Raw genomic sequence first — 27,668 nt, 5'->3', positions numbered from 1 at the left:
AAGAAATAGAAAAATGAACAGCCAATTAAAAATGTAACATATATATATAAAAACCTTTAGTTACAGGGACGTTAAGGTGAGAACATAACGCAACAAAACCCCTGAAATTCAGCTAAAGCCACTTTAACTTTGCACCCCCATTGCGCCGCGTATGACCACAATGATGACATCACAGATGATGTCACTGATGATATCACTAATTACATGTTTGTTTGTTTGTTTTTTTATAGTGAGGCCCAGCCAAGCCACTTCCATCACTGCTGCCCACCTTCTCGGTCATCCGACCCATGAAGCGCGTGTCAGTTGAGGCTTTCGCCGCCACCTTCTCACCCCCCACTTTTGGCTGACTCTCACCCTGACACAACCCTCTCCTTGCTCCACTGTGCTACATCTGATACTCTTGATATCCTTGCCCCTGTCATGAGAATCTGCCGGAAGCCAAGTGCAACTCCTGGTATGAGTCAGACCCCGTCACCCTTAAACGCAAGTGCAGGGTGGCCGAGAGGAAATGGCGTGCTTCATGTACATCCTCTGACAATCTGGCCTGTGGCGCCAGGCTCACACATAGCTCTAAGAATCACTTGGCATTGGACTTATAAAGTATTGTGGGCAAGATGGATGCCACCACATGACCCAGTTCCTTGAACTGAGTATGTAGTCTAGGCTTTAGGGTGTGGTTCAACCCAGGGATACCTGGGATACCTGGAAGCTATTTAAACCACGCCCGGGCTGAGAAACATGCTTTGCGTTTCTCTGCACCTGCAGTGGGACACTCCGTGCTCGGATCGGTCTCCAGAAAGCCTTCACCTTTCCTCCACATTCCCGCGCACCTGCAAGAACAAGAACAGCATTAATCTTATACTTACCTTGTAGAGCATCCAGCTTCCATCCATCGCTCCTCTGGTCCTGTGGGCAGCTACGGTGGTGTAATCTCCATCTCGGCATGCCGCTTCCTAGGGGAGGAAAACGAACGGAAGAAAAGACATTAGTAAGCATTCTTCACATTTTAGCTTACTCGAAAACTGTAAGAAGAGTCAAACGCTTACCTGAACTCAAGCCGCCCGGGGTAACTTCAGCTCCGGAGCATCCCATCGATCTGCAAGGGGAAAAGACATTCCAGGTTTGCACGGAAAGTATAAAGAGGCACCGCACATCACCCTTACTCACTGCACCTTATCCTCTCAGCCAGCAGCCACGCTGGGATTGCAGCACCTGAAAGGGACACAGAGTCAAACATTGGTCAATACAAGGAAGAGCGGGCAGAATTGTGCATTGCTCTCTCATTCACCATTATTGCTTGGCTCTCCTCAGCAGCACAACGCCATCTCTGACCCCCTCCAACACCTAAGGGAGGAGAGAGACGTTATAGAAGGGACAAGAGGCAAAAGGACAGTTCATAAGAATCGTACAACCTACCAGTCGGGCTGAAGTTACAGCAAGCCCAGTCTGTTGGGCCTGCACCAGTGAAGCAGCTAGGCAGCATAGAACCCACACCAGTTGACACACCCCTGCACTGGAGGGCAGGACAGAGAGCGCACCACACAATAAATCAAGGTGAGGAGTGGACAAAGGGGAAGGTTTGGTCCCCAAGGGAAGAGGGGGTCAAGCAAGCAGAGACAATATAGCTAAACTCTGGCAATCCTGTGTTTCAGGCCCAGTCTCCCGTCAAGCAACTTCCAGGGAAGGGTTTCAGGTCGTAGGAGGTCCAAACAGGCTAGGTGGCGTCCCCGTGGATACCAGGTGAGCGTTACAGAATGCAAAGCCTCATACCATAATCCACCTGGGTTTCATGGAAATGGCAGAAACCGACCAGTTAGTCCAAATGTTGGGGCAACTATGTGCCAAAGTACATGCAGCCAGGCAGGATACCAACACCCTGAGGAGAGAGTTGATATTTGCTAAAGAACATACTGAAGATTTAAGACGGCAATTTCTCCAGTCACAAGCGGGACATGCACCGTTACCGGGTAACATGTCTTCAATGCCAGTACCCTCAGCCAACCCTGTTCAGATAACCCTTCCTGATTCACAGGGAACCCAAGAAGTATGCAACATTTATGAACCAATGTCGTCTGCATTTCCTTGCAGGGCCCTTTCCAAAAGACCAATCACGGGTCGCTTTTGCGCTATCCTATCTGAGCGGTAGTGCCGCAGATTGGTCTGTACCCTTTGTTACTCAAGATGATCCTTTGCTACATGACTTCAGGGGTTTTCAGCAGGAGATGGAGAAACTCTTCGCCTGTCGTACTCATGGACAGGCATTAGATAACAAACTTTTGTCCCTTCGTCAAGGGAACCAAGACCTATTAACATAACATACATAGTCACATTCAATAGACTTGTGGTTGAAGCAGAATGGCCTGAGGAGAAGAGAACCACGTTATTTCATCGGGGTCTGCGGGGAGAGCTAAAAGATGTTCTTGCACAAGTGGTGGAGCCCCCGAAAGACTGTGAAGAATTTATTAACCGAGTTGTTCAATTAGATCATAGATTGCAAGACCGAAGAGCAGATTGAACGTGACCGGACCCTCACCCTATGTTTGTGCGTCCAAGGGACAAAGTCTCTCGAACAACAGAGAGCTCAGGGGAACCAATGCAGATCGGAGGGGTCAGAGCCCCCTTGACTAAGGCTGAAAGGGATAAAAGGAGACAGCAGCAGTTATGTTTGTACTGTGGAAAGTCAGGCCATTTCTTCAGAGAGTGCCCAGTGAAGCCAACAAAGAGAACATTAGGAGCCACGGAAAAGGAAGATACCACCAAGGAATCGGAAAACTGCCAAGCGCGGCAAGTGTAGAGGTCCTCTTGTTGAGCAAAGAAAGTGAACTACAAACCTCCCATTTTGCATTGTCTGTGATCTTGATCAATCACCAACAACCATCTCGGATGCACGTAGTAAGAGCGTACATAGACAGTGGAGCCATTGGGAACTACATAGACCAAGATCTCGCAGCAAAGATGGGGCTTCCTTTATTCCCTAAGTCAACCACAGACACTGTTAACACTGTTTATGGCACGGAAATAGCTTCTGGTCCAGTATCCCAATGCACTGCAGCCTTAACCCTTCTATGCCAGGATGGACACGAAGAATCTATCACTTTTGACCTCATCAAGGCACCTCAGTTCCGGTTGATTTTAGGAATGCCGTGGTTGGCAGCTCATAATCCTCGTATAGATTGGTGAGCAAAAGATTTGGCCTTTTCCGAGAGTTGCGCTCACACTTGTTATCGCTAAGGGAGGCAGCCAATTGATACCAGAACTTCTACTCTTGGAACAGTGGCAACCGGTACGTCACCAAGTTAATACCAGGATTTTCAGGATGTGTTTCAGAAGGAACAAGCTAATACCCTACCACCGCACAGGCCATTCGACTGCCAGATCGACCTGATATGTGGTGCACAGATCCCTTGTGGACGAATCTACGCACTCACTGAACCAGAAAACCAGCACCTGAAGTCCTATCTAGATCAATGCCTGGCAAACTATTCATCCGTCCCTCCAAGTCCCCAGCAGCCAGTCCCCTATTCTTCGTGCCGAAGAAGAAAGGGGACTTGAGAACGTGCATCGACTATCGCGCACTGAACCAGATCACCGTAAAAAATCGTTACCCTCTGCCACTAATCCCTAAACTGCTTGATCAAGTCAAAGACGCCCAAATCTACTCAAAATTAGATCTGAGAGCAGCGTATCATCTCGTTCGAGTGAAAAAGGGTAATGAATGGAAAACCGCATTTTGTACCAAGTGTGGCCTGTACGAATATCAAGTAATGCCCTTTGGCCTTTGAAACACGCCCGCTGCATTTCAATACTTCATGAACAATGTCTTAAGGCAATTAATTGATGTATATGCCCTAGTATATATTGACGATTTCCTGGTATACTCCGCATCAAAGCAGGACCACGTCAAGCATGTTCGATCCATACTGGCAAAACTCCACCAACACCAGCTCTATGCCAAACTCGAAAAGTGCTCATTTCATGTCTCCGAGGTGGAATTCCTTGGCTTCATTCTCAGCCCAAATGGAATCCGAATGGATGTACACAAGGTAGATGCTATCCTAAACTGGCCATCTCCAAATTCATTCAAAGGAGTCCAGACCATGTTGGGTTTTGCAAACTTCTACACATCCCAGGGTTCTCGCAAATAGTGCATCCAATCACATCATTACTAAGAAAATGCAATAAAAAGTTTCACTGGACAGAAGAAGCAGAAAAGGCTTTCCAGGAACTCAAGGCGAGATTCACTTCTGCCCTGATTCTACTTCATCCTCGCCCAGACCTCCCGTATGTGGTGGAGACGGACGCCTCGAATATGGCTATGGGAGCCATCCTCTCACAAAAAGACCCAGAAACTGGTCAATTGCACCCTGTTGCTTTCTGGTTGCGTAAATTCACTCCCCCCAAGCTCAATTACGCTATTATGGACAAAGAACTCCTAGCCATCAAGTCAGCCTTTAAGGCCTGGCGACATTATCTTCTGGGTGTCAGACACACAATCACCATAATAACTGACCATCGAAACATCCAGCACCTTAAACACAGCAAAGCCTCAATCTTCACGACAACTACGCTGGGGCCTTTTCTTTGCTGAATATGACTATGTGATCACGTTTCGACCAGGAGTTAAAAACAGGAAGGACGATGCTCTTTCCCGTTTGGGTGTTGATGAACAGGGATACAAGACCCCTGACCCGATAGCCATCATTCCAAGTGACAAACTTCTAGGAATCGCAGCAACCATAACCCAGAATGAGTTACTTGAAAAGATCCAAAGCTTGATGAGCTCTGAGCAATTGAAAAAGTGGGGTACACAAGGGGAACATCACACAATAAAAGATCAGTTGCCCTACTTCAGGAACCGTTTATTCCTGCCAACCAAGAACTACGAGAACAAGTCATGTCCAGTTATCGCGATTCTTTAATCGAAGGCCATCCTGGAATTGCAAAAACCCAAGCCAAGGTAAAACGGAGTTACTGGTGGCCCACGTGGCGTCAACACATCACCCAATTCATCCTTTCCTGTGGAGGGTGTGCACAAAACAAATCATCCAAGCAGAAACCGGCTGGACTCTTACAACCATTGGATATTCCACCAGCACCCTGGCATACGTTATCCCTCGATGTTATTACTGACTTACCACCCAGTCAAAGGTTTAACACGATTCTAGTGGTTGTGGAACTGTTTTCAAAAATGGCACACTTCATTCCTCTTAAGGGTCTCCCAAATGCATCCACTCTGGCAAAGGTGTTTCTCGAACGCATCGTACGGCTCCATGGGTTTCCTTCGGTACTGATCTCAGATCGAGGCACTCAATTTGTGTCCAACTTCTGGAGGAAGTGCTGTTTTTTGGCCCCAATCGACATCCAACTATCCACCAGTCACCATCCCCAAACGGATGGTCAAACAGAGAGAACAAACCAAATGCTCGAGCAGTATCTACGCTGTATGCTACATCAAGCTGAAGGAAGCTGGTCAGACCAACTATGGATAGCTGAATATGCCTATAATAAATCCTACACACCAGCACTGGATAGACACCCTTTTATACCATATATAGCAGACATCCACGCCCTTTGAATTAGACGTTGCTACGACCTTGGAAATGCCAGCAATTAAAACCTTGCACACAACCATTTCTCAAACCTTCAAAAGGGCGGCTGAACACTTACTCCAAGCTAAGAATCGCCAGAAGAAATTTGCAGACCAATGCTGAGAAAAAGACCCCAATTACCAAGTTGGAGACAAAGTCTGGTTGGCATCTAAACATGTGCCCATTAAGAGAACCCGGACTTTCCGTCCAAGATACCTGGGCCCATTCACCATCACCCCCATGATAAATCCAGTAACAGTCAAACTAGCCTTACTAGCCTTACCATCTAACATGCAGATTCATCCTGTGTTCCACATATCTCTCCTAAAAGCTGTTCAACCAGGGACCCATGTTACAACACCACCGAAGCCAGTAGTAATCGATGGAGAGCCAGAATTGGAGGTCAAGGACATCCTGGATACAAAGTATGTCAGATCTAATCTATACTATATAGTGGATTGGAAAGGGTATGGTCCGTAGGACAGAACATGGGAACCTTGCGAGTATATCCCTGCACCTCGCTTGCTTAGAAGGTTCCATCAAAACCATCCAACCAAACCAGGGCCAGACAGGAGAGCCACCATGAGAGGGGCCTCGGGGGGGGGGGAGTGCTGTCATTATTCCTGCCCCCAGCCCCCTGAGACATCAGGCTGGAGCCAGGCCACGATCCCCTATGTGGCCCCTAAGGACCTCTCCATTTTACCAGAGACCCACTTGGAGTCAAACCTGGCGCCTGTGGCGCCAGGTTCACACATAGCTCTAAGAATCACTTGGCATTGGACTTATAATGTATTGTGGGCAAGATGGATGCCCCCACATGACCCAGTTTCTTGAACTGAGTATGCGGTCTAGCCTTTTGGGTGTGGTTCAACCCAGGGATACCTGGGATACCTGGAAGCTATTTAAACCATGTCCCGGCCGAGAAACACGCTTTGCATTTCTCTGCACCTGCAGTGTGACACTCACTGTGCTTTGCGTTTCTCTGCCCCTGCAGTGTGACACTCACCGTGCTTGGATCGGTCTCCTGAAGGCCTTCGCCTCATCTCCGCATCCCATGCACCTGCAAGAACAAGAACCGCATTAATCTTATACTTACCTTGAAGAGCATCCAGCTTCCATCCATCGCTCCTCTGGTCCTGTGGGCAGCTACAGTGGTGTCATCTCCATCTCAGCACACTGCTTTCTAGGGGAGGAAAACGAACAGAAGAAAAGACATTAGTAAGCATTCTTCACCTCTTAGCTTACTTGAAAACTGTAAGAAGAGTCAAACGCTTGCCTGAACTCAAGCCGCCCGGGGTAACTTCAGCTCAGGAGCATCCCATCGACCTGCAAGGGGAAAAGACATTCCAGGTTAGCACAGAAAGCATAAAGAGGCACCGCACATCGCCCTTGCTCACCGCACCTTATCCTCTGAGCTGGCAACAACGCTGGGATTGCAGCACCTAAAAGGGACACAGAGACAAACATTGGTCAATACAAGGAAGAGCGGGCAGAATTGTGCATTGCGCTCACAACGCCATCTCCGTCCCCCTCCAACACCTAAGGGAGGAGAGACACGTTATAGAAGGGACAAGAGTCAAAAGGACAGTTCATAAGAATCGTTCAACCTACCGGTCGGGCTGAAGTTACAGAAAGCCCAGTCCATTGGGCCGCACCAGTGAAGCAACTAGGCAGCATGGAGCCCACACCAGTCAATGCACCCCTACACTGAAGGGCTGGACCGACAGCGCATCACACAAGGAAGCAAGGTGAGGAGTGGACAAAGGGGAAGGTTTGGTCCCGAAGGGAAGAGGGGGTCAAGCAAGCAGAGACAATAGAGTTAAACTCTGGCAATCCTGTGTTTCAGGCCCAGTCTCCAGTCGAGCAGCTTCCAGGGAAGGGTTCGAGGTCGTAGGAGGGCCAAAAAGGCTGGGTGGCATCCCTGTGGATACCAGGTGAGCATTACACTGCCTTAATGCCAGTAAGACTGAGATTCTTCTCATCGGCATACCCACTCCCTCCTCTCCTCTAGCTCTCTGGCCGGCCTCTCTTGGACCTCTTCCTGCTCTCACTTGCAAGGCTGAAAACCTTGTGGTCATCTCCGACTCCACACTATCCTTCTCCCCTCACATCCCTGACGTCTCTAAGAAGTCACACTACCAGCTGCACCTCCTTAGAGGTATTCTTCCTTTCCGCCCCTTCCCCCAGAAGCTTACATTCTCCAGAGCTTCTCTCTAGGCTCTAGGCTGGACTACTGCAGCAGCCTCTTTCGAAATCTGCCTGCTTCTACTCTCCGCCCTCTGCAACTTATCCAGAACAGGACTGCAAGACTTGTCCTTGGCCTCAAGCCCAGGGATTGCATCTCTCCAGGACTTAAATCCCAGCACTGGCTCCCAGTGGCTGAGAGGATTAAGTTCAAAACCGTCTGCTTCGTCAACAAGGCCTTCTGGGGCCTGGGGCCGCAATACCTTCAACTCTCTCTCCCTAAATATCTTCCTTCTCGAGCTCTCCGCTCATCTGCCTCCAACTCCCTCGGGGTCAGTCGCTTCTCCAAGGAAAAAGTTGGTGGTAGATCTCTGTCTTCGGCTGGTGCCTCCCTATGGAACAGCCTCCCTTCCTCCCTTAAACTTGAGGAGAACCATCTCCGATTCCGGAAGCAGCTCAAAACCTTTCTCTTTGCTTCTGCTTTTTACCCCTCCTCTCCTGACCTCCTGGCTGTAACTGAAACTGTACTGGCTACCTGGACTCCCTCTGATCTCGGGCCCAGGTCCCTCCCCCACCAGTGTCACACACCTGCACTGCTCACTTGACAACCCCCGTACTTGGGGACTGTTTCTATATCTCTACAGTCCCTCTACCAGCCCGTGTCACCTGATGTGTGCACTTACCCATGCACTTGCCACATGCTGGCCATTACCTTACTTATTGTTTTATTAATACCCATGTACTGCACTGTCCCTGCCCCCTTCCCTTGCACTTGCGCGATCTGAGTTTAAGCTGGCCTAGTAGGATTGTTGTCTGTCCTCCCGTTGTTCCCTTCCCTTGCCTCGTCGCGCCTTGAAACACCTGTGTATAGGCGTGTTATAAATGCAATATCATATGGATGCAGAAGGTGTACCAATGAGGAGGATCTCGTCTTGCTGGCATTTAAACAAGGATCATTGGCGGCACACCAATTTTGAATGGCGATTAGGCAGTCGGAGATGAGGGAAGGAGAGGAGGTGGCTGAAGGAAGCCTGAAAATGAGTTGGGTGTCATCCGCCTAGCACTGGAAATTTGAGCAGAAAATCGAAGTGCAGTAGGTGAGAGTTGCCAGGTATTGGTTGAAAAGCCAGGGCGAGAGGTTAGACTCCTGGGGAACACCACAGGTAGAGAGGGATATAGAAGATAGGAAGGACCCAAGTTGAGCCTGGGAGGGTCGATCAGAGGAAAGAGGTCAGCCAGGCCAGAGCCTGATAGATGATACCCAGCTTGTCACGGAGACGATTGAGCAGGGTGGTATGGTTGACTGTGTCGAAAGCAGAGGAGAGATAAAATAGTATCAGGACAGAGGGAATGTCAAGGTTGGAGGGTTGGAGGTTTGGAGAGCAAAGGCCATTTTAAGTGGAGTGCAGGGGGCTAGTAGCCCTGTATCCATATTCTCATGTAACATTTTTTGTTACCCGTAAAACTTTAAATGGCCTGAGGCAGTGGTTTACTCTTTACTACCAATGTGTATTTTTACCGCTGGCTGAACACTCAGCTGCAGTTCAGCACCCATGGGGACCATTTGTCAAATTTGCCCATGTGTCTTTTTTTTGCTATTTTCTGGTTGAGGTTTTTCTTGGCTTTTGCTCTGTAAGTTGAGACAGGTTTGAGCCCTTTGTGTTTGTCTTTGGCCCCTGGCTCTAGTGTGTCTGGAAGGACAGGAAGTGAGGGGAGGGTCCAGAAACCCCCCCTTGTCCTTTGTCTCTAGGTGTGCCTGAACGAAACCAGTCCTGATTGGCCGGCTGGCTGTCCAGGAAGAACGACCACCCTCCTGGGCGATTGTCAGCCTAGCGCTGTGAATGAGAACAAGCTTAAGAGGCAAGGTTCTTGGGACTACAGGCAGTCGACCACTGGAAGAAACATGCAAAGAAGAAATTGTGAAGAGAAGCCCACTCCAACCTCCTGGACCTCAAACTGCCCGGTGAAGCTCAGCTGTGCTGATCTTTTTCACATCGATAAGAATCTCCAGACTGGACGCCTTCTCCCCTTGGGCTGGTGAGACCAACTAGCCCTGAGACGAACTCCACTTTGGCACAATCCCAGGCTTGCTGTGACTCTCCATTGCTGCATAAGCCCATGCCAGAGGTAGAGTGTCCATTATAGAGTGCAAGGTCTTCCGAACAAATCATTCCAAGAGCCGCCTAAGGGCACTCCAGAAGCAGGAAATCCTGATCCAAGTCCCCTCACCAGAGTCCAGGACGGAAGGAGCAAGGGAAGTCCAACCAGGGATATTCATTCTGCATAGTGCGGTTTGCGACTCGCTGAAACCATGGGAGAGCTGAATCTGTAGCTAACTACTCTCCTGAGTACTGCTGCAGGAGCCTGCCAGACATCCTCCCCCTTGTCCCCACAACTGAGGCCCGGGAACAAGGGTCTGTTTGGCTGTAGCAAGGAGTAATCCAGCTGGAACACTTTCTTCAAACCAGAGGTACTGAGGGGGTTTGGGGTACTTGCCTTATTGCCAGAAGTCGTGCTTGCTCACTTGAAGTGCACTGGCTTACTTTTTCTGAGTTGATTTGAACACCCCTTGCAGAGGCTTAGCCGCTTGTGGTCCTTCAGTGATTTTCTTGAACTATCTGACTTTGTGAAAGACTTCATCCATGAAGTGCATCAGAACTCTGTGTACAATTGACTTTGGCTGTCCTGGCTCCTTAAAGGCACCCTTCTAATCGATTGACTTTGGCTTGCTTGTCCCTTCATAGGTTGTAATTTGTTTTTACTGCTGGGAAAGGCTTACGTAGATTTTATTGGAGAATTTCAACTGTCTTCATGTTATGAGAAAGTATCTTCTAATCTTTCTCCAGCATGGATTCACATGCTCATGAATATTCCCTGTCAGGCTGGGAATCCTCGGTAAAGAAACATTTGTTTGTTTCATTTCTGAACTGTCTTTCTCTCCTAACAACCAATCACTGGTCTCTGGGTCATACTGCCCTCAGCAAATGACTGCCCTCTACCCAAGCCCCTCTTCTGGCAGCCATCTTCAGATTTGTACTGCACGTTCAAGTGTTGGGAGTCCTCGTGCTTAGCTCTCGGGCTTTTACTGCGTTTTGTGCATTTTCAAAGAGTTTTACTCTATTTTTCAGTCAATCGAGCCTCAAGCTCCATCGATCTACCTTCCGATTAACATGGACCCATTTTTTGGATTCTTCAGCACCCCTCGAGGGCAAACTTATCGCATTTACTTCGTGGGGGATTCCAGAAGCTTCTTCAAAGCCAATGCCGCGTGGACATGGCCGTTGAAAAACACTCAGCGCCCCTGTTCAAGATGGAACATCTTTTCAGACAAGGGGCATTCCCTGTGCCTCTATTGCCTGCACTCGTACCCGACGCACGTGGATGGCTGTGTGTTTTGTCAGGACATGGTGTCCCGCATGCTAAGCGGCTCGCACAGACGTCTCGAGTGGCTGCAGGCCAAGGGCCCATTCTCTGGGTGAGTCCCGGCAGCATGCCTCCCCTACCCAGAAGAAAGTTGAGCGGTCTTCTAAGACCTTTCAGGGCGCTCCTCCCACAGAGGCCCAACATAAGGATAAGTTCTGCAAGTCCACTGTCAACGGGAGCGTCGTTGCGACAGGCTCCTCGGCAGCCAGGGTGAATACAGCATCTCCAGTGGCTTCGACCATGAGCCAACGCTCAGGATCTTCAAAGAGGTAGTCGTACCATCCGGGCAAGCTCGTGGAGAAGACAAGACAGGCCCTCCAGAGAAGGCCCAAGTTGAGCAGGGTTGAGATTCCCCCCCCCCTCTAAAGTGAAGGCCACTGGCTCGACCGAGACCGTGAAGGCCCAGGTACACCAGAGGAGGAGCTTACCAACCTTCCAGGATGAGTTATGCGTCAAGAGCAGGCCCTACGGGAAGGATGACTAAGGTGGCGACTAAGGTGGCGTTGTGGGCTTGGAGGACCAGCCTCTGTCTCCACAGCCACCTCAGCAACCACCTTGAGATTACCCAAGGGATGAGACGGATCCTGACACAGCAACGATGGGCACTGGTGACAGCGGGTTGGAAGATTTACCATGAACTTAGAAAGTGTGAATAATACCACCCTGTGGTTTAGTTAAAATTTTGAAACTGTGAATAATCTGCCCCAGTAGTATAGTTGAATTTAGAAACTGTGAATAATCTCACCGAGTGGTATAGTTGAACTTAGAAAGTGCGAATTATCAGTAAAGATAGGACAATTAACCATAGAGAGTGTGTTCAATTAACATCTGTTGGTATAGTTGAAGTGGGAAGGTGTGAACAAAATCATCCCACGCCAACTATAACACAGTTCAAACTAATCCAAACCATGAGTCCACCCAACCCACCAAGGTCTGCTGAAAATGACCTCCTCGCACCCACCACCCTTCCTGCCCACCCTACCTCCCATCCCCCCCTTCCCCGAACCATCCTGCCCTCCACCACATCCCCTATCCAAAAACCAAGCCAGAGGGGCACAATGGCGCGCCAACCATTTTAAGACCACTGCTCCTCCCATCCCCTCCTCCCACCCGCCTACTATAATCATGCCCCCTCCCCCGACTAATGGCCCGCCTAGCCTCCCAAGCACACCCAACCCCGCTACCATCCACCCCCCCACTCTCCTCATCAACTCCCACTATCATCCCCCTCTGACCCCACTCCTTCCCCTCCCTAAAAATTACACGCCGCGCCCTGACAAGAACAGTAGCCACTTTCCTTTCCCCCCTCCGACTCCCCCTACCCTCTCTCACTCACCAACCACAACAAAAACACTGAAGAGAAAAAGTACTTGGTCTACCTCAATCTCTGAGTACTCATTGCAACTCTTGTCTCGACCCACCTCCACCTCCTCATCCTCCCAATCTCGATCATCACCACCCTCCCTCCCTGCCTCACCTACCCGAAACCCCTCTCCCTCAAATTCTCACCGACCACAACTGAAAGTCCTAAACCCCCACACCCCACCTTCAAATCCTCCGACCCAAATCCAATCAACCCATCACACCAGTCCAACCCCTCCCCACCACGCAATCCACCCATCCTACCTGCGAACCCACCGCCTGTGACCGCTACCCAACCGACTTTCGACTCCTTCAATCCAATATCAACTGACCAATTTCTCAACCTTCTCTCTGCTCGCAAACCATCCGGCTGCCCGCTGGACCCCTGCCCAGCCACAACCCTCAAAGAAATGTTTGCATCTACCTGTGCAGGAAAACACGCAAGAACCATCATAAACGACTCCCTCTCATCGGGAATTGTTCCTGTGTTCAAAACTGTTCATGTCAAGCCTCTTTTAAAAAAAAACTTCCCACGACCCTCTCGAGCCCAAAAACTACCGACCCATCTCAAACACCATGTTCCTTGGCAAACTCATTGACCGAACCGCCTACTCCCAACTAAATGTCTTTGTCGAAGCCAACAATCTCCTAGACCCCACTCAATCAGGTTTCAGAGCCCGACATGGAACCGAAACCACCCTAACCTCAATCTTGGATGACCTTAAAAACACTGCTGATTCTGCGGGATGCGCTGCACTAATCCTTCTTGACCTATCCGCCGCCTTCTACACAACCACTCAATCTTCCTTGACCACCTACACTCCCTAGGAATCTGTGGAAATGTTCTCAAATGAATAGCTTCCTTCCTCGACAATATGAACCAAATAACCCTACTCTCCACCTATGCTTCCCATGCCCGACCAGTCAACACTGGAGTTCCTCAAGGAGCATGCCTATCAGCCCTCCTGTTTAACATCTATATGTCCACCCTCCCACGAATAATCCGCTCGCACAATATACTGAGCTACAACTATGCCGATGACACACAACTAATCCTAAAACTCCTGAATTCAAAACTCAGCTGCCAACCCGACCTTGCTTCCTGCTTCCTCGACATAGATCTCTGGATGACCACTAACCATCTCTTGCTAAACCCCTCCAAAACTGAAATCATGGTATGTGGCAATATCGAACTTGTACCGCACCCGCTACCCTGGCCATCTGCCATGGGCATTTCCCTGACACCCTCAAATTCAGTAAAAAGCCTTGGATGCATCCTAGACTCAGACCTAACCCTCTCGCTCCAAGTCAACAATGTCTCCAAGTCCTGCCACTACCACCTTAAAACTCTTAGGCACATTTTTCCATACCTCTCCTTTCCCAAAAGACTCTCCGTGGTCCAATCAATTGTTAAATCAAGACTGGACTATGCTAATCCCCTCTACCTCGGAGTCCATGCGTACCAACTGACTAAACTACAAAGAGCACAAAATGCTGCAACCAAACTGCTACTAGCACTTGGCCCAAGAGATCACATCTCCCCAACCCTCAAAACTCTGCAGTGGCTTCCGGTTGCCGGAAGGGTGACTTTCAAAACCTATGCATCTCTCACCAATCAATGCATAAAGCTGGTCCTCAATATCTTCAAGATAAACTAAAACCTTACCATCCTCCATGCACCCCTTTCCCCCCCAGTCTGTGGAACACACTCCCACCCCACATCCGACTCACTGAGCACCTCATGTCTTTCCGCAAATTACTGAAAATATGGCTCTTCCCATAAAATCAATTCTTAACTCTAACTCGATAACAGCAAGCAATGACCTTAGTCCAAAGCTGCTTTATTGTAAATAACAACCTAGCAGCATGATCCGAGCGAGAAATCGAAAACTAATAACCCCTAATGTAAATTAAAATGGATAAACTGAATAGAACGAGTGAAGTGGATGAAGGAGTGAAGTGGTTGAAAGGAATAAACTGGATGGAAGCAGTGAAGTGGATGAAATTAAGGAAATGGATGAAATAAATGAAATGGACAAGAGGATCAAAGTGGACGAGAGCAATAAAGTGTACGAGAGGATGGAAAGGAGGAGTATATGATACCGATGGAGTGCACGGAATAGATAGAGTACATGGTACAGATAGATGGCACGGAACAACAGAGTGCATGGAATGAACTGAACAAACGAAATCGATGAGTGCATGACATGGATGGGGTGCATGGGATGGATGGGGTGCATGGGATGGATGGGGTGCGTGCGACGGATGGGGTGCGTGCGACGGATGGAGTGGGTGGAATGGATGGAGTGGGTGGAGTGGATGGAGAGTGGAGCGGATGGAGAGCGTGGAGCGAGTGGAGAGTGTGGAGCGGGTGGAGAGTGTGGAGTGGGTGGAGGATGAAGTACATGGAACGGATTGAACAGATGGAGTGCATAGAACTCAGGGAGTACATGCGACGGATGGAATGCATAGAACAGTTAGAGGGCATGGAAGGACATTGTGCAAGAATGGTTTGAGTGCACAGAAAAGTTGGAGTGCACAGAACGGTTGGAGTGCATGGAACGGCTGAACGCATGGAATGGTTGGAGTGCATGGAACGGTTGGAGTGCATGGAACGGTTGGAGTGCATGGAACGGTTGGAGTGCATGGAACAGTTGGAGCGCACGGAACGGTGGGAGTGCATGGAATGTATGGAGCATGAAGCAGCTCAATCTCAAGCACCTACTGAAGACCACCATATCACATCACCATGCTTACTCTCTTCTATACACCACCACTCAATTAGAACACAGCAATACTATGACACATTCGGTATAGCTGTTCTCATACCAACACCTGCCACATACTCCCCATCATCCTAACTAAACACAGCTGGCTGCGCACCCGTCAGCCTAGGCGTTCTCCTCAGGCCTACCACAGCCAGAATCAGTTTGGTATCCCCCTGCCAGAACAAACACATACTTCTGATCTCCCAACCACCACACTTACCGCTAAGAGCAGCTATCATACGAGTGCCACACCTGCTGCACACATATCCAGTGGACACAGGCACCTTATGACTCTCTTGCTCTACTGACTTGAACTATGGTTCCCGAGGGCGTTCAACCTACCAGCACCTTGATATCATACCAATGGTACATAAGGCGCTATATAAATGCAAAGTAACATAACATAGCATAACATATCATATCATATCATATTGTGCAGCGAACCCGGAGGTAACTGGGCACATTACAAGGATATGCATGTTCATGGTTACAGAATGGGCAGTACACACAGTAATTATAGGAGAGACATAGTATATACATTTAGATGCACAACAACTTTGTCTGGAGGCATAGTATGTACATTTAGATACACAACATTATCTGGAGAGAGATATATAAATGTAGATGCACAGTGGGGAATACAGGAATAGGGAAGTATGAGTTAAGGGTATTACTCAGTAAGGAATACATACAAAACATAGCACGAGATAGAATGCACAGTCAGTATGTACAGACGAGGAGGTGGGTGTATCCAAGTATAATGTTAGTATAAATGGCTAGAGTTAGGGTCTGCTACGGTGTGTCTTTGGAGATAAGCCAAAGTTTGGTGTCCTTTCTGAATTTATAGAAGGATTGCTCCGTTAGTAGTGTCAGGGTTATGGAGTTCCATAATTGGGCAGCCATGATTGGGAAACTGCTCCCCCCTGCATATTTTAGTTTGTACCTAGGCACTCTTAGGCAGCCAGAGTTGGATGTCCTGGTGGGTCGAATTGGGTTGTTTTTGGAGAATTGTTTTGCAAGGTATTGAGGGGCTGTGCTGTTGAGGCATTTATGAGTCAGGGATGCCCAGGGCAGTTCTAAGGGCATTGTTCTGCAGGATCTGTAGTTTGTTGGTGATGTATTTACTGGCACCTAGATATAGTGCATTTCAGTAGTCGATTTTAGATATTACTGGCGAAAAAAAGCTAGGGTGATGCAGCTTTTCAAGGAGAGAAAGGGTTTGCAAGAATGAATAAGCTTGCAGGTGTATGCTGTGGCTGAGGCTGTTGCACTGACCTGTTTGTGCAGACTCAGTGAAGAGTCTAGGTAAAAAACCAAAGTTTTTACTTCATTAGCCACCTTTATGTAATTTCCATCAATGTTGAAGGATTGGTATTGGTTGCTCAGTTTTCTCATGTTGGCAGGAGAGGCTAGAAGGAACAACTCAGTCTTCTCATCATTCAGGCACAGACCGTGAGTAGCCATCCAGGCCTGAATGATGAGGTAGATTGTATGGATAAGAGCAAGGTCTTTGTCGTAGTCTCCTGTCAGGGGTAAGAGGATTGGGGTGTCATCTGAATAGCTAGTGTAGGTGACACCCAGATGGTCCAGAACATCAAAACAGTGGTTTGGTGAACACATTGTACATGGTAGGTGATACGCATGAACCTTGTGGGACAGCACAGGAAATGGGGATGGGATCAGCTGCTGCTGAGGCTGAAAAGACTCTCATGGATCTATTATTTAAGAAGGATTGGATCCAAGCCGTTTCTTCTGTTGAAAAGTGGGCTGCAGTGGATAGGTGTCTGCATGGCACCTTATGATCTACCAGATCAAAGGCGACCGACAAATCCAACAGGAGCAAGAGAGCTAGTTTCCCCTAGACCTTCAAGTCATCAATCTGGATCTTCAAGTCAACAAAGGTAGTTTCTGTCCCATGTTGGGTTCTGAATCCAGATTGGCGGAGTCCAAGTAGCTTATTGGTCTCCAGGTTCGTTTGAATCTGGTTGTATGCTGCCTTGTCAATGATTTTAAGACAAAAAGGGATAGTAATGATGGATCTTAAGTTGGTGGGGATGATGGGGTCTAGTGAAGGTTATTTTAGAAGCGGGAGCACTCATGAGTTCTTCAGGTTGGTTGGGACGGTGCCTGTGTGAAAGGAGGCATTGATGAGTGTGGTGATAAAGGGGGCAAGTTCTTTGGAAGCGTCTTTAATGACTGATGCTGGGCAGGTTTCACCATGGCAATTGGAAGGTTTGAGTGAAGCAATAATGTTTATTACTTCTTGGTGGACACTGAGGTGATTTTGAAACGTTGATGTGGTTTCAGGGTGGTGGGGGCATATTTAGGTGTATTAGGCTGAGGTAACAGATTCTGTTTTTTGGCTGCTATTTTCTTTTGGAGCAGAGTGATTTTGTTGGTTAGAGCATCTTGAATTTTGGTGCACCTGATCTTGTCCTTGATGAAGTTATCTGTTGTAGGGATGGGGGATTCAAGTTCCCTTAGAATATTAATAGTTCTCTGGAACTTGAACTCGCTTTCTCAATCCTGGTATTGTGGATATCCCTTTTTGCTAGCAGAATTTCTTTTTTGTAGCTAGATGAGATTTTGAGCAGGGTGTCTTTGTTGACTGTGGAGGGGTTATTTTTCCAAGTTGTTCACATTTTCTTTTTCTTATGGCTTTAGGTTTGGAGGTGAACCACGTGTTCAAGTGTGCTTTAGGTTTGCTTTTACGAATTTATAATGGGGCAATGCTATCTAGAGCTGTGGTCAAGGTTTTGTTATAAAGGTCCACCAGTTCTGCTGGGTAGGAGGAAGCTAGGGAAGGTTTAAGTAAGGGTTGGAGGAAAGGCATATGTTTATCCACTGCAATATTCTTTTTGTTCCTGGTTGGAATGGGTGGAGAATTAAGATTTTCTTTGTTAGTAAGTGTACAGACTTGAAGATTAAATGACAGTAGGAAGTGGCCGGTCCAGGGTTGTGGCTCAATAGAAGTGATAGTTGTGATACAGTTAAGGTCCGCTACCCAATCAAGGAGTCTTCCTTTGTCATGTGTAGGGAGTAAGACTCTTTGAGTGAGGCCAAGTTCCACCAGGGAATTGGCTAAGGACACTGCAAATTGGTTTGTGGGGTCATTGAAACCTAGGTTAAAATCGCCTAGTGGGAGAATATGCGAAGAAGGTTTCGTGTTGGTGGATAGAAGTGTATTGATTTCTTCTTCGAAGGGGCCCAAAGGTTGAGGGGGTCTATAAATTAGATGCACTGTTGTAGTGTGTGAATTTGTAAGGGGAAGTTTCACCGTCATTAGTTCATAGGATTTAGTAGGGGTGTGTGAGACCATTCTGAGTCCCAATTTAGTTTTGGCTATGAAAGCCTCCCCGCCTCCTTTAGAGGATTCTCTATCTGATCTCAGGACTGTATAATTGTCAGGGGTTGCTAAAAGGAGGGAGGGTCCTGCTGATGCATGTAACCAGGTTTCAGTAATTGCAAGGAAGTCTAGATTTTTTCTAAAATTAGATCTGCAATGTCTACTGCATGAGCGACCCAGGACCTGGCATTGATTAGTGGATAACAGTATGGCTGTTACTGTGTGAAGAGAGTTTGGGTGTGGCTGAGATGAATCTGCTCTTCTTTAAATAATTAGGTTTTTTAGGGGGGGTGTGATGAGGAGGGTTATTGGAGGGCAGTGGGTCAGGTGGTACCTTTTATGATTTTACGAGTCTGGTGCCACGCCTGTCATTTCTGCTAGTTATGGCGCATGGGTGATGAGTGAGCAGTAAGGTGGGAATAGCCAGGGGTTCAGGAATGTCAGGACTGATGGTCTTGATGACTTGCGGGATGTCATGTGGCAAGTTGAGGTTTCTGCGGGGGATTGTTGCTGTGGACAATGGGGAGGTTCTGGAAAGTAGCGAGATATGCATAGGCTTCAAAGGGGGGATTAATGGAGTAGGTTTAATCATCGCCGGAAGACTCAAAGGTGGAAGGTAATTGGTAGGCTTAATATATCAGTCAGAATTAGGTTGCTTGTCCATGGTGATGTGGCTTTTAGGCGTAAGGGTATACATGTTGACACTAGTGGAGTGGGTTTTGGGTGGGAAGATGCTAACACGTATGATAGCAACCAGGGTGAGAAGGCTAACCAGAACTAAGTTTCTGATGGAGGCATACATAGTCGCAGGTAAACACTAGGTGACCGAGTACTAGGATTTCAGCCTAGTAAGTGCAAGGTAACCGAGTACAGGTTATGTGCATTAGTTGCAGTAATAAGGCAATGAGAAATCAGAGTAATACAGTTTACCAGTGGGCAGAAAACACTGAAGTGGGCATAATCAAAGCAGTACAGTGTTTCAGTGAGCAGGTAGCACATTCAAAACTATGCAATTTGGCAATGGGAGGCTAGCAACAGTGGGGATACCAACAATGCACATCAGAGTAATACAGTTTACCAGTGGGCAGAAATCATTGCAGTGGGCACAATCAGGGCAATACAGAGCTTCAGTGAGCAGATAGCACATTCAAAACTATGCAATTTGGCAATGGGCGCATAGCGACAGTGGGGATACCAACAGTGCACAGCAATGTTTAGTCAACAAATAAAACCAAGATATTCAAGATCGATGCGGTACTGTTTGGTTATGGGAGTAATATATACAGTACAGTGTTTTAGTGAATAGATTACATCAAGATGGGCATAAACAGTGCGGTACAGTTTAGGAAATGGACAGATCACTACAAATTAGGCAGATTTGGTACGGTACAGTGATTATCATCATGCTAGGCTAGTTTAAAAACTATAGTGTACCCGAATGGGCAGCATTCTGTATCTGGGGTAAGGCATAGTAATAATGTGGGTACGGTCGGACTATGGAGGTGGGAGCAGGGCCAAGGTCTTAGGGAGGTTGTGACAGAACGAGCAAGGCAAACCCAATACAAAGTTACCGTGCAAGAGCATGGGATTGTCCGCATATGTGAGAGATGCAGTCAAGATATGCCGAGTGAGGTGGCGGCAGTGAGTACCTTATGTGCACGGTGTGTGTAGCAGGCACTGCAGTGGACCAGAAATGTGGTCTTTAATAACCTCGCCGTCCTGAGGCAAATAGGGTCAAACAGGGCCTTTTTCTAGGCCTTAATCGTTCGCTGGCGCTTCCGCCTGCTGGCGGATGGTTTTGTCTAATAAGGGTTTTAGTTGCTAAGCAACTGAATAACAGCCTCGTTGTGGCGCCCCGTTGCGCCTGACATTTTGGAAGGTAGGCAGTGGCTATCATGATCTGGGAAGCAGGTACGTTGCAGCCACAAATCGGCTGTTTCAAGGCTTTGGGTTTCAATTTCAAATTAAAACATGCTTCTAATTCAATATATCATTGCTCAGTGATCTCACCAGCGCATTGGAGGCAGTGTGGGCCTCGGAGCATGGAACAAGTGTGCTACGACATGCAGTGGCACATGGTGGATGGCAGCTGACGGGCTCTTCCGAGTGGGGGCTCCTGCACTGATGGTGGCTGGAGCTCATGCCCTCTCCACCCTAGAGGGAATGTGTTTCTGCCAGAATGGGGCAAACAGGGCCTTTTTCTAGGCCTTAGTTGTTGGCCAGCTCTTCCGCCTGGCCGTGGATGGTAGTGGCTAATAAGGGTTTCAGTTGCTAGGCAACTGAATAACAACCTCATTGTGGCGCTGCCTTGCATCTGACATTTTGGAAAGTGTACAGCGGCTTATCACCATCCGCGAAGCAGGTACGTTGCAGCCACAAATCGGCTGTTTCAAGGCTGTAGGTTTCAATTTCAAATTAAAACAACCTTCTAATTCAATATATCATTGCACAGTGATCTCACTGGAGCATTGGAGGCAGTGTGGGCCTTGGAGCACGGAACAGATGTGCTACGGCATGCAGCAGGCACGCAGTGGATGGCGGCTGGCGGGCTCTTCCGAGTGTGGGCTCCTGCATTGATTGTGCTGGGGCTCCTGTACTCTCCACCCTAGAGGGAACGTGCTTATATAGGTATATGGTATAGGTATATAGGTTGTATGAGAATAATGATGACATTACAAATCCCATCACTGGTGACAACACTAATTACATTTCATATAACTGATTACATCAATAATGCAATTGGACATAACATCATTTATAAGTTAGTTCATGAAAACATTGATTACCTTAATAACAATTTAGGCCGTGGACCCGCAAAGGCTGGGGTCACTGGCCAGCATCAAAGGCCATAGCTAGCGGTTGGTTAGTGTTAAAAAAAACAAATGTGCATGCTTAAAGAGATAGAAAATGAGAGTTCTCCCCTGTCTAATGGACACAAAAATACAATGAAGGCAATTTCACCGCAATAGAAGCTTGTGAAAGAAACCTTAGCTCGTAACTAGAACATTGGCCTATCAGTGGAGTCTATATGGGATTACGTCCATTTTTGGCTGCACTTGCCCCACAAGTTATATGATGGAGAGTGAAGATACTCACCACTGCTAATGTTGAAGCTTGGCATATTAGACACATAATTTCTGCCCCGATGAAATTCTGATCATCTAAATCTGGATCTGTATAGCCCTTGACATATGACTGAAGCACGTGTCAACTTTTTCTGTACACTATCTGTAAAAATTACAGTATAGTCACACTTGTAACAAAATATTTAGCTGTTAGAACTCTGTGTTAGAGGTTTTTGTTTTGTAAGGTATATGTGTATCAATAACGAATGCTGATTTGTAGTGAGAGAGAGAGCTATGGTTGGTTGGATGAATGTGTAAGAGCGGTGGGATACTGAATATGAGAAAACAGTGATGCAATTTAATGTTTTCTATTGTTGTGATATGATATAATATGTGATAAGAATACAATTAGATGTATGAAGATTACGTTGAAGAAGAATTTCGTCATCCTCTATCTATTGGTCCATTGCTTTTCTTTTGATTAAAATTAATATACAGTGGACATAACTGAAAGCTCTAGCCACTAGTGAAGGCCAAAGTGTATGGTCGGTAGTCTGTTAGTGTTTTAAAATGTACAGTGCACATGGATGAAGACTGTGACCAGTGTCCATGACTAAAGGCGATCATTAATACTCATTAATGTGATAAATAAATGTGACCATGCACACTTACCATGGATGAAGTCCATTGTTAATGCTGGTTACTGTTGTAATGTAATTAGTGATGTCATCATTGTGATCATGGCTGCGCAACAGGGGGCGCAAAGTTAAGTTGGCTTTTGCTGAATTTAAGGGGTTTTGGTGTGTTAAGTACCTTAACCTCCCAGCGAAGGAAGCTTTTTCCTTGAATTTTAAAAGTTTTGTTACAACTACTGATCACTTTAGCATCCCTGTAACTAAAGTTTATTTCTTGAATTTGAAGGGTTTTGTTATTCCATACATAACTGACATCAATAATACTGACAATTGGGCTAATGAAAATGATGCATCATGTCTGCAAAGTAAATTTAAAAGAAATTGTGCAATCACATTTCCCTCCAAATAAACCTGTTCATAGCAACTTCGTTTGCATATGTGCTTAAAATGATATGTAATGTTGATGAACAGAAAGTTATGAAATTTTACCATAACTGTGTACAAAGACTACACTCAATATATATTAAAATACATCTTTACAAGACTACTGCCCATATGCATATCGACTTAAGCTAAAATAACAAAAAATGACAAAGTACAAAGCACAAGACAAAGGACAGAGATATAGGAAGAAGGAAGGTAAACATAAATGCATATATCAAGATACAGAAAAGATACTGCTTTTAAAAGTTCCTGAAGGGTTAAAAAGAAGTTCACCCACCAAGAGACAAAAAGCAATGACAGAAAACAGGAAAGAGGTGCTTGGGAGAGGGGTACAACCACAGTTATGCAATATAGCGAACCAGAATGTGTTTTCCGTATGTGCGGGTACGCCCAAGCGCAATGACATGTTTGCACCTACATTATTGACCAATCTCCTAAATCAATGGGAAGACACGCCTGCTCATAGCCATAGTCACATTGAGGAAAGGCTCAATCACTTTGAAAGCTGCATTGATGCAGCTACGCGGATTCATGCCTGTTTGTAACAGGTAATCTGATCATGTAACAGTTTTGCGTTTCCACTATATCTTGAATGTGTTTATTTTTCAAATTTTATCCAAGTATACAGTTTAAAGTACAATTAGTTCCTGACAATGTTAATCGGAGTGTTACAAACAATCTGATTGTCCCTTCCAGCATCCAGACAAGGCACCTGTCACAACTACATCCCTTGGTGTTTGTCCTGTGAGTGGCTGCCCTGGAAAGAGAGAAGGGACTAGATGAACTCCCTACTCCCTTTCTATAGCAGCATTTTTCTTTGTTTTTTTCTTCTATCTTTTTAATGGCCATCAAGAGAGAAAATATTATATGTAGTCCCCTCTACCATTCCATGGTGGCTGTCTTCTTTGTTTAGTATTTTTTTTTTACTGTTTTAAATGGCCACCATCAAGAGGATGAACAGACTTCATATCCCATTCCATAGCGGGCATCTTTTTTTAACTTTTTGCAGTTGCGAAATGCCACAGTGTCTTGCAACTGAATAAAGACACTATTAGTACCCCTGGATGAAGTGGATGAAGACTTCCGGCAGATGCATTGCATCAGAAAGAAAAGATACTGTGAAAGACTCTCACTCATCCAAGTGGTACTGATGGCGATACGAGCAGCACCTCTGTAGACACTTCATGAAAAGCCTCCTCTCTGAACCTCTATAGCATTCTAATAACTCTTCAAATAGAGTGTTCCAGTGCTGCCAGTGTTTGAAGATTCTAGCTGTTGTTAGCAGAACTTTTAATGGGTGGAGGTTGATTATGCACAGCCACTACTCACAGCTACAGTGAATTTATAACAGCACATATAATCCCAAAAAGCCTGCAGCCCAGTATGGTCGCGATCATCTCACGCAATTTCCAATAGTCTTATTGTTTTCTTGCACAATGTTAGACATATTCAAATATCCAACTGGTGACGAAAATATAAAATAACAAAAATGACAACTCTAAAGAAAAATGCCACAAAAAATGAAGCCTCTTCTCTGAACCTCTCTAGCATTTTTGATAACTCTTCAAATAGAGTGTTCCAATGCTGCAGATGTTTGAGAACTCTGGCAGTTGCTAGTAGCACCTTTAATGGATGGAGGTTGATTCTGCAGAAACACATCTCACAGCTACAGTGAAGATATAAGACCACATAAAAAGCCATAAAATGCTGCAGCCCAGTATGGTCCAGACCATTGTATGCAATTTCCAATACACATCATCCACATCATCCCAGGGAACTCGCACTAAATGATTTATCATAATTGATGTTCCCAAGCTTTCTGGCAGAAAACTAGAAGGGGAAATTCTTACTGTTTACCTACACAATGTTAGACATGCTCAAATGTCCAACTGGTGAGCAAAACATGCAATAATGAAAATTACAACTCATAAAAGACAATGGGCCTCATTACGAGTATGGAGGTAACCATGCCACATTTAGTGGTATGGCTACCCCATATCGGGTACCGGGTCTGGGTTCCAGGAATAGGGAATTACCGGGCCATGCTGACTTTGGTGGGCCCAGTAATTCCCATTCTTGGGACCCAGACCCGGTACATCCCCATTCCCATTGAGCTCCCATAGGGCTCAATGGGAATGGGGAGGATGCTAACAACAGGCCTGTTAATGACAGGCCCGTTGTTAGCATCCTGGTCTGCTAGCGGGTCCCGCTACGGATGCCTTGTTCTTACCAGGCGTTCAAGAGCTCATAAATGGAATGAACGGTGCTGATCCCTTACCGGCACCATTCATTCCGTGGCCGCCTACCTCCTAATGAGGCCCAATGTCACAAAAAATTAAGCCTCCTCTCTGAACCTCTTTAGCATTTCTAATGACTCTTCAAATAGCGTGTTCCAGTGCTGCAAGTGTTTCAAGACTCTGGCTGTTGCTAGCAACACCTTTAATGGGTGGAGGTTGATTATGCACAACCACCGCTCACAGCTACAGTGAAGATATAAGACAACATATAAGCCAAAAAAGGCTGAAGCCCAGTATGGGCCAGACCATCTTTTGCAATTTCCAATATGTATCATCCACATCATTCCAAAAGACTTGTACCAGATGATTTATCATGATTGATGTTGCCAAGCTTCCTGATGAAACATTAGAAAAGACATGTCTTAGTGTTTTCTTGAGCAATGTTAGACATGTTTAAATGCCCAACCAGTAAGGAAAACAACCTCTCTAGCATTTCTAATGAATCTTCAAATAGAGTGTTCCGTTGATGCAGGTATTTCAAGACTCTGGGCCACATTACGACCCTGTGCTCCCGTAATGAAGGGTGCCGGTGCGCGACCGCCACCATTCATTACGGGATGCCCTATTACGAGGTCCCCTTGCGGGACCCGCTCATAACGTCTTGTCAAACCAGACATCCTTAGCGGGTCCTGCAAGGGGACCAGGGAGCTAATAACGGGCCTGTTATTAACAGGCCCGTTATTAGCCCCCTCCCCATTCCCATTGACCCTATGGGGGCTCACACGGGAATGGGGATGGATTTTCTCAATGAGGAATTACCGGGTCCTCCAATGTTGGAATGGTCCGGTAATTCCTCATTGAAGGAAAATGGAGCTGGAACCCGGTATGGAGGCCCTCTGGCTGTTGCTGGCAGCATCTTTAATGGGTGGAGGGTGATTCTGCACAGGGTACCACACAAAATGTTTCGGAAGGAAGGATATGAAAAAAAGTCAAGAACATTTTTTTTAACATTACAGACACAAGACAACATTTACCCCTGAAGAATGTCCTACGTGGATTTTTTATAAAGGACAGAAACTTGTACAAGTTGGGTTGTTATAAAGCATTAGGGGAAATACCTAACAGACCAAATTGAAAGGAGAAAAATCCCCAGTGTGAATAGTCACAGGGAGGTGTGGAGTGTACTACATGAATAGGACCCATACACATTGGTCAACTTGTGTTGTTCTTTTTTTGTGTTGTATTTTATGCAATGTTTTATGTAATATGATAATTTTTATGATTGTTCTAAATAGATTTTTCGGATTAATAAAATGTGTATTTTTTTGTACGAGAACATAAGGCAGTTTTGCAAAATTGTCTTTTTGGATACCCAGTATATAGGCACCCTGTTACACATCTTCTTTTTGTAAAAAATATGTTTACACCCATGTAGTAAGAATGTGGTAATCCCTAGATGTGGATATAGCTGTTTGAGATTAGTGATTCTGCACAACCACCACTCACAGATACAGTGGATATATAATACCAGATATAAGCCAGAAAATGCTGCAGCCCTGTGTGGTCCAGACTATCACATGCAATTTCGAAATGCACATCATCCACATCATCCTAGGAATCCCGCACCAAATGATTTCCCATAATTGATGTTCCCAAGCTCTCTGATGGAAAATTAGAGGTTAAACACCTTACTGTTTCCTTGCACAATGTTAGATATGTTTAAATGTCCAACTGGTAAAGAAAACAGAACTGACAAAAATGACAACTCTAAAAAGACAATGCCACAAAGAATTTAACCTCCTTTCTGAAACTCTCTAGCATTTCTAATGGCTCTTCAAAAAGAGTGTTCCAGTGCTGCATGTGTTTGAAGACTCTTGCTAGCAGAAATTTTAATGGGTGGAGGTTGATTATGTACAGCCACTGCTTACAGCTACAGTGAAGATATAACACCACATATAAGCCAAAAAAGGCTGCAGCCCATTATGGGCCAGACCATCTTGTACAATTTCCAATACGCATCATCCACATCATCCTAGGAGACTCGCACCAGATGATTTATCATGATTGATGTTCCAAAGTTTCTGATGGAACATTAGAAGGGGCATGTCTTAGTGTTTTCTTGCACAATGTTATACATATTCAAATATCCAACTGGTGATGAAAATATAAAATAACAAAAATGACAACTCTAAAAAGACAATGCACAAAAATGAAACGTCCTCTGTGAACCTCTCTAGCATTTATAATGACTCTTCTAATAGAGTGTAACAGTGCTGCATGTGTTTGAAGACTCTAGTTGTTTTTTAATGGGTGGAGATTTATTCTGCACAACTACTCACAACTACAGTGAATATATAAAACCACATATAAGCCAAAAAAGTCTGCAGCCTGAGTAAAATCATTATTGAGGTATTAACTTGTCCCAATCCGTACTTACACCACCTCCCACAGCTACCCATTGGTGGCATAGATCACAGATAACTTTCATAACTTAGACATTGTCAGACAGTAAAACTGGAACATATGGAGTTGACACTGCTGGCAAAGTCGAGGGTTCATTCACTGTTGGTAGGGTCGCACTGGTGGATACCCTACTGGATGTGGTGCCAATTTCCT

The sequence above is a fragment of the Ambystoma mexicanum genome, chromosome 3q (assembly GCF_040938575.1).
Source record: "Ambystoma mexicanum isolate Mex_15411 chromosome 3q, UKY_AmexF1_1, whole genome shotgun sequence".
Classification (NCBI taxonomy): domain Eukaryota; kingdom Metazoa; phylum Chordata; class Amphibia; order Caudata; family Ambystomatidae; genus Ambystoma; species Ambystoma mexicanum.
Note: the sequence above shows the minus strand (reverse complement) of the source record.